Source organism: Pantherophis guttatus, chromosome 3 (genome assembly GCF_059756535.1).
Source record: "Pantherophis guttatus breed Tessera chromosome 3, ASM5975653v1, whole genome shotgun sequence".
Lineage (NCBI taxonomy): Eukaryota > Metazoa > Chordata > Lepidosauria > Squamata > Colubridae > Pantherophis > Pantherophis guttatus.
Window position 1 is genome coordinate 125,901,467 of NC_142065.1, and position 7,993 is coordinate 125,909,459.

Consider the following 7,993-nt stretch of genomic DNA (forward strand, 5'->3'; position numbering starts at 1 on the left):
GAATTTTTATAAAATGTTTTATAGATGGCACTTAGATCCTAAGAAATTATCATGTATGTACTCAAATTTGCAAGCTAAATGTTGGAGATGTGAATGTAATGATGCAACCTATTATCATATATGGTGGACTTGCAAGAAAATCAAGGCATTTTGGATAAAAATTTGGTGGGTGATGCAGAACATTTTGAAAAGAAGGTTGAAATTTACTCCTCAATTGTTTCTATTGGGTATAACTACAGACTGTACAGTTTCAGAGATTAAACTGATTTTGAACTTAATATCAGCAGCTAGGCTGCTGGTAGCTCAATATTGGAAGAAAGACTCTTTGCCTACTATTGAAGAGTGGACATTGAAAGTAACAAACCTAGCACAAATGGCGAAAATCTCGGCGTACTTGAAGGACCACACGCAAGAAAGATACGTATTGGAATGGAGAAGATGGATTGATTATATTCAAAATAAGTATCAGACAAGAAAATATCAAATAGCTTATGAATGATTGTTAGTATTAGAAGTATTTGGTTATCGGTAGTAGAGTTAAGGTTTCAGTGGGGGAGGTAGTACTTTGAGGATAAGTAGATTAATCTAGTTTATGTTTGATTAAATGAAATACCTTGTATTTTGCTCTGGGAAGTCGGGGGGGAGGGTGGGATGAAGGGGGGCAAAGGGTGGGGGGAACGGGGGGGAAATTCTTTGTTTTTGTAAAACTTTTCAATAAAAAAAAAAAAATAAAGGGAGGAGAAGCCTGAACTTTTGCCTGCTAAATCCCTTTGAAGATCTGTCTCCTCGGAGATAGGGCGGGGGGAGAGATTCCTATGATCTGATGAAGAAGGAATCAGGAAAGTGACTTGGAAGATAGCCAATGAGAAGCAGAGAATTGGGGATCGGAAAGGGAGGGATTGGGGGGCAAAGATCAGTACTGACCTAAATAAATCCTTTCTAGACTCCATTACCACTACAAGTGACTATCATGTCCACCGGTCTGACCGTGAAATCCGAAGAGGAGGTGGTGTTGCCATCTTCTATAAAAAGTCCCTAGATCTAAAAAATATTCAAGTAACAAGAGAGCTTGTTCTTCCTGAGACCATTATCTGCGATCTATCACTAAATACCACAATTCACTTCCTATTATGTTACAGTGCCCCTGATTATGACCTTGATCATGCAAGCAAACTAACTACATTACTAATGTGGGCAGCCTCATGCCCTCATCCCATTATCTTTCTTGGTGACCTCTTAATTTACCTCTTATTAATTGGACCTTAAATGAGTGCTCAACTGAAACAATATATATGACCCTGTATAATGCCATCACTACTTTAGGACTCAATCAATTGATAACTATCAACACTAGATTCAACAACTGCCTCAATCTAATCTTCTGCAACAGTTTAAACACAATTTATAACCTTCATATCAAAGAACCTTTTTCCAACAGTGACCACAGCATGATTGACTTTTGTCTAAATTTACATCCATACAAAGAATCTCACAATAGGACTCCCAAATACAACTTCAAAAAAGCAAACTACGATCTCATAACTGCCGACCTGTCATCTCTAGATTGGCAAATCCTATTCAATGACTGCAACACTGCAGAAGACTGTTATAACACTTTTCTACTTGAAGTTCAAAGAGTCATTAATCTATATGTACCTTTAGTAACACCCAAAGCCAAAAAGAACAAATTACCCATATCAATAAGGAAACTCCAATCCAAAAAAATTTCCTTTGGTGGAAAGATAAAAATGGTTATGTAGCTAACTTCAAAAACTGATACAAACCTTATGCCTCCAAATAAAAACAGAATGTACCAATTACCACTAAAAACATGAGGAAGAGCTGTTACATACGAAATCCAATCGTGTCTTCTATAATTTCGTAAATGCCAACTTAAAGACTCAAAAACCATCCCATCTCTAAAAGGGCAAAATGGTGAAGATTGTAACAATGATGCTGTTAAGGCTAATCTCTTCAACCCTTTTTTCAGTTCAGTCTTTGTCAACAGCAATGGCATTTCTCCCTCATTTCCTAGTCATACCACAACCAATTTCAATGTTTTCATCCACATTGATTTTACTGAAGATACCATGAAAATGGCACTACACAATCTAAAGCCTTCCCTATCTATTGGTCCTGATGGAATATGTGCCTATTTTCTAAAAAAAGGTCTCCTCCGCCATAGCTGAACCTCTAAGCACCATCTATGAAGTATCTTTTAGAATGAGCTCTTTGCCTGACATATGGTCATTAGCAACAGTCATACCTATCTTCAAAAAAGGTGACCCCAGCCTTCTTGAGAATTATAGACCAATCTCCCTTTGCTGAGTCACCTGTAAAGTCATGGAATCTATCATAAACCAATCCATCACCCTCCACTTAGTGACAAATAACCTACTCTCTAATAAGCAATTTGATTTCAGGAAAAAATTGTCATATAATCTGCAACTCATACACTGCAAAAACATTTGGACCTCTCAACTCAACCAGGGTAAAGCAATAGTTGCAATCTACATAGACTTCTGCAAAGCCTTTTATTCAGTGGTACATGACAAACCTCTTCTTCTTCTTCTTCTTCTTCTTCTTCTTCTTCTTCTTCTTCTTCTTCTTCTTCTTCTTCTTCTTCTTCTTCTTCTTCTTCTTCTTCTTCTTCTTATTCTTATTCTTATTCTTATTCTTATTCTTATTATTATTATTATTATTATTATTAATTGTAATTTTTCCTTTTCTAAAACACTAATACATGTTCAAACAGACAGTGTCATTAATTATAGAAATCGGATTAACAGTTCATATAATCACCACATTATATACATATACATATAAATACTTATTCAACTTTCATATAAATATTACCTATTTTTGTTTCTGTTATCTATCCACCTATACCATTTTCCTCACACTGCATAGTATTCTGAATTGTCTTTTTCTCTTAATTCTAAAGTTAATTTGTTCATTTCGGCACATTCAAATACTTTTTGAATAATCAATCCCTCTGGTGGTAAATTTTGTTCTTTCCAATATTGCGCGAATGCGATTCTTGCTGCAGTAAAATCAAGTATCTTATTTCTTTGCCATATTTGGTTTTTAGTATACCCAGGAGAAATGTATCCGGAATCAACTCATGCCCCAAAGCGAGGAAGTATTGGATCAAAATACAACACTGGTTACAAGACCTAACAAATTGCAAAATTGAGTTGAGTTGGTACATGACAAACTTCTGTTAAAACTAAATTCCTATGGCATTTCTGGATCTTTGCACAAGTGGATAGCTACATTCCTATCAAACAGATAACAAGTAGTTAAAATTGGAAATGCTATATCAAACTCTGCACCAGTTAACAGTGGTGTTCCCCAAAGCAGCATTCTAGCACCAACACTCTTTCTGCTCTATATAAATGACCTTTGTGATCATATTACAAGCAGCTATGTCCTCTTGGCCGACAATGTAAAACTATTTAACACCCCAGACAATTCTACTACCCTGCAAAACGACCTAGATTATGTATCTGAATGGTCAAACAATTGGCAACTCCAAATCTCTGCTAACAAATGCTCAGTCTTGCACATCGGCAATAAAAACCAGAACATCAAATACAAGCTGGGCAGAAACAATCTAAAAGATGACCCCCACTCTGTCAAGGACCTAGGAGTACTCATTTCAAAAAATCTAAGCCCCAGAGCTGTAACAACATTGCTAAAAAGGCACTAAGAGTTGTCAACCTTATTTTACGTAGTTTTCTCTCTGGTAACACTATACTTCTAACTAGGGCATACAAAACCTATGCCAGACCTATCCTTGAATACTGCTCAATTGCCTGGAACCCACACTGTATTTCAGACATTAATACTTTAGAAAGGGTCCAGAGGTATTTTACAAGAAGAGTACTCAACTCCTCTGCTCACAATAAAATTCCTTATACCACCAGGCTTGAAATTTCAGGCCTGGATAACCTTGAACTATGCCGTCTACATTCTGACCTAAGATTAATACACAAGATTATCTACCATAACGTCCTACCTGTTAATGACTACTTTAATCTCAACCGCAATAACACAAGAGCTATCAATAGATACAAACTAAATGTTATCCGCTCTAATCTTGATTGCAGAAAATACGACTTCAGCAATAGAGTAGTAAATGTCTGGAACACTCTACCTGATCCTGTTGTTAGTTCCTCTAACCCCCATACCTTTTACCTTAAACTGTCTACCGTAGATCTTACACATTTTTTAAGAGGTCCCTAAGGGGGCGTGCATAAGCGCACCAGTGTGCCTACCATTCCTGTCCTATTGTCCCCATTTATATGTACTCATTTTATGTGTTTATGGCTATGTTTTACTTATTTATATCCATTTATTTTTGCCAATTTTTATGTGTCTATGTCTATGTCTATACTGATACTTGTGTCCTTGTAGTTGTTGACAAATAATAAAATAAATAAAATAAATAAATAAATATCAGTGTTTAAGAAATTATGAGCTGGGATAGCCATAACAAGTCAGCCAATGGGAACTGTTTGGTGACTAAGAAACAGGATTTGTTGTGAGCCATGTGATACGGTTCGGAGCCTCGGTGTGGCTTAGTTTGACTGATCTGTATATATATCTATAAGAGTTGGTTTGTCCTTGCATTATTGCTTCTGTGATTTTGTGTTCTGTGCTTCTGTGCTTCTGCTTCTTGTCCTTGTACTTGCTGCCATGTTGCAAGAGCTGTATGGGTATTGTATACATGCATCATGTTTTATATTATTTTTTTTAAGTTTAAGTTTACTTTATTGTTATTGCACCTCGTACAATGAAATTAAATGCCATTTTCAATGTACATCATACATAAGAAAACTATAAAACACACACATCCTTCACATTCTACACAATTGAATTGAAAACCCCTGATACTGCATTATTACTATTATATATAAACAAGTTTCTTCTATAAATGAATCCTGCTGAATTATTTACTTGTGTGCTGGTTGGATTGCTGCAAACTCTAACACACTACATGACCCAGGCCAATAGAGGTGCCTGAGCAAGGGACCAGTGTGGACCGGTAGTCATTCCAAGTCGGGGCTACACTATAATTCAACATAAAGGTCTATAACTGAGAGTTCAGTCTTTCTTTTGCTCTTTTGGGAGATCTCTCAAAACAAACAAAATCAAACTTTATTTTAAAAGCAGGGTATACATAATCTTTACATTAAAAGCAAGTAATATTTTGGGCAGATCTCAAGATGGCAGCATTCTGCTAAACCCTCAGTAGTGAGTCAGAAGGCAGACTAGCTCACAAAATGTTAATAAAAAAATATTCTTGGACATAACATTAATTAGAAATTCAAAAAGGCTTGGGCATAGAAATCCCAATTTATATAGAACCATTAGTACAAGACCAATAAAGCTTAACTAGCACCACATAGGAAAATAATTTTAACAAAGTTTTCCACCTAAACCTATTTACTGATTTCTTATAGAGAAATGTGTTCTTGAAGCAAAAGTCTTCTGCTTGCTTTTCCTGGATTTTCTCAGCTTTCTTGCATATGCCGATTTTTAATAAGAGGCTCAGAAGGGCTATGTAAATTCTCTCCTTTCCCTAGTATCCAGCTTTTTCTCCTCTTTCAGTTCTATTCTAGGCTTTAAAATGACCAGTATTTTCCTCTACTCTGAGCTGAGAAGGAAGTGTTTTTGTGAGCCTGAGTCATGCCTTACTTGTGAATGTGGATTGAGGATGTCATAGCTTTTCTGAGAGAATGCATATTCAGCATGTCTGAACTCTTGTCAGCTGGCAAGGAAGCTTCATTTGCAACACTTGCATCATTTCCTCTGGAAAAGGAGTTGAGCTTATTAATTTCTAAAGTTAATCATGCAAGGTCAACATCAGAGTCAGACTGATGTATGGGGGAAAGCCCTTAAAGTGGTGGGCAGGCATACTTCTTCAAGCCCTCCTGATCTGCTGCCTGAGGGCCATCCTGATGTTTGTCTAAGATTAATGCTGTCACACGGCCAGAATTCTATTTAAAAAAAGAACCATTTCTGACAAGGAGCTTAAGCTATGATGATTATGGATACTGAACTATAAGCTTTTATTAATTTCAGCCAACCAAGTTGCAAAGAAGCTTTACAAATTAAACAAATAAGGGGAATAAAATCTACCTCACAGATAGAAATTTCCAGATTATAACATTTCATTGTCAAGATTTAATAAAGGCCTAGGAAAAGCAACAGACAGCATCAGTCTCCAGACATACTAATAGGTTCATCATCCCAGCAATTAACTTTCAGGTCTGCCCAGTTTGTATAGATACCTGAGACTGCCATTAATGCTCATATCAGATTATTTTCCCCCTTGAAATTGAACTGGTACTTTCAGGTAAACTATTATTTATGTAAGGAAGATATTCATTAAAAAATTCTAAACTTAATCAGTTTACCCTTTGTTGATTCTAACAATTCGCAGAAATTAAAATGCACATAGAGATCTCTTGGTTCCAATAGTAGAAAAATATAAATAGGTCAGGGTTGATCTGTTGATATGCTCTGAATTTGGTGGCTTTTCTGGAAAATTTTCATTATCCTAATACAACCAAAAGTCAAGGAAGAAAACAAACAACTCAGATCATATTCTGCCCAGCAGGCAGGGAAGAAACAAAATCCTCATCAGGGAATTATCAAGGAAGAAATCCTGTAGAATAGCATTCTCCCATCCTGATGGTGTTCATCATCCTTTAAAAAACTTAGCTGTTTTCCCAAGACCTTGGAGTAGAATAGCTATAAGCCCCTGCAAGGGTTTGTGGTTATTTTTTTTTTTGGTGGTAGTGGGTAGTATGTGGAATTTATCTTATCTGTATGTACATATTTCCTCCACTGTTGTTTTTTTTCTTTTTTAAATGTACACCCCCCACCCCGGAAATTGCTTTGAATTCAGGCAGACTTTAAATCTAAATAAATAAGCTACACCCTGACCAAGACTGGAAGGCAAGCTATTATATATGGCTGTTTCATTTATTTGAAGTCCTGGAAGGAGGCAGAGCTGTGGATAGCAAGTTCACTGACCCAGCTGTTACAGCTACCTCACTTCAGATAAAAATGCATCAATGGCCATATTGCCAGATATAAAAAAAATTCACAAAATTATAACCATGTTTGTTATTTTTTAATATATCTGGAAGGTGTCAATAAATAGTAACTTATTTATTCATAAAATTAAATAGACGAACTGTTTATAGTCCTTCATGTGCTTTTATTCAACATTAACTTTTAAAAAAATATAAAATCTATTTGCTTCACTCCACTGAGCATTTTAGTTTTGACGTGCTGGAAGGAAGAAAGGAAGAAAGGAAGGAAGGAAGGAAGGAAGGAAGGAAGGAAGGAAGGAAGGAAGGAAAAAAAATAAGTGTCAAGCCCACAGGCTTTATGAAAGAAATATATTATGAGTTTGGTCTGAAGATTAATCAATACGTTTATTACAATATATTTATTATAAGCAACCAGGGGTGTCCAAGAATGTCAAAAATGTCAAGATGACAGCTGTAGCTGCGTGTGCAAAGCTTCTCTTTTTATGTGCATTGTGAGTACAACACATGTTAAAATTGGAGGCAGGGCTTTGATAGTGTTGATATGGCCACCATTTTTATTTCTTGACCCCTCTGAAGAAGCTCCCTCTGAACAATGAAAATCTTTGACTGATTATAAAAACAGAAACTAGATTTTTTTTTTTTACAACTTTACCTACTCTTAGGCTTTGCCAAAACCATAAATTCCTCTGGGATGATGACAAGTTGTATTTGTGGGATTTCAAATTATAGTAAAAGGAAATTGCACAGTGACCCTTCTTTACACTCAAGCAATTAGCAAACCATATAATTTTCTGTTGGAAGTAGAATGTATGTTGCCTTCAAGAAAAGGAGCAGCCTTTGGCAAATATAAATGACTCTTTTAAACTGAGCAGATTGATTTAGTTAGTAATTCATACCAATCATTACAGGATAAGTCATTAAAT

General features: G+C 35.9%; 1 protein-coding gene across 2 annotated transcripts in view; it reads left to right on the forward strand.

Moving 5' to 3' along the window:
- Positions 1-7,993, forward strand: part of LOC148114817 (uncharacterized) — a 281,956-nt gene that overhangs the window by 150,826 nt on the left and 123,137 nt on the right. The window lies entirely within an intron of this gene.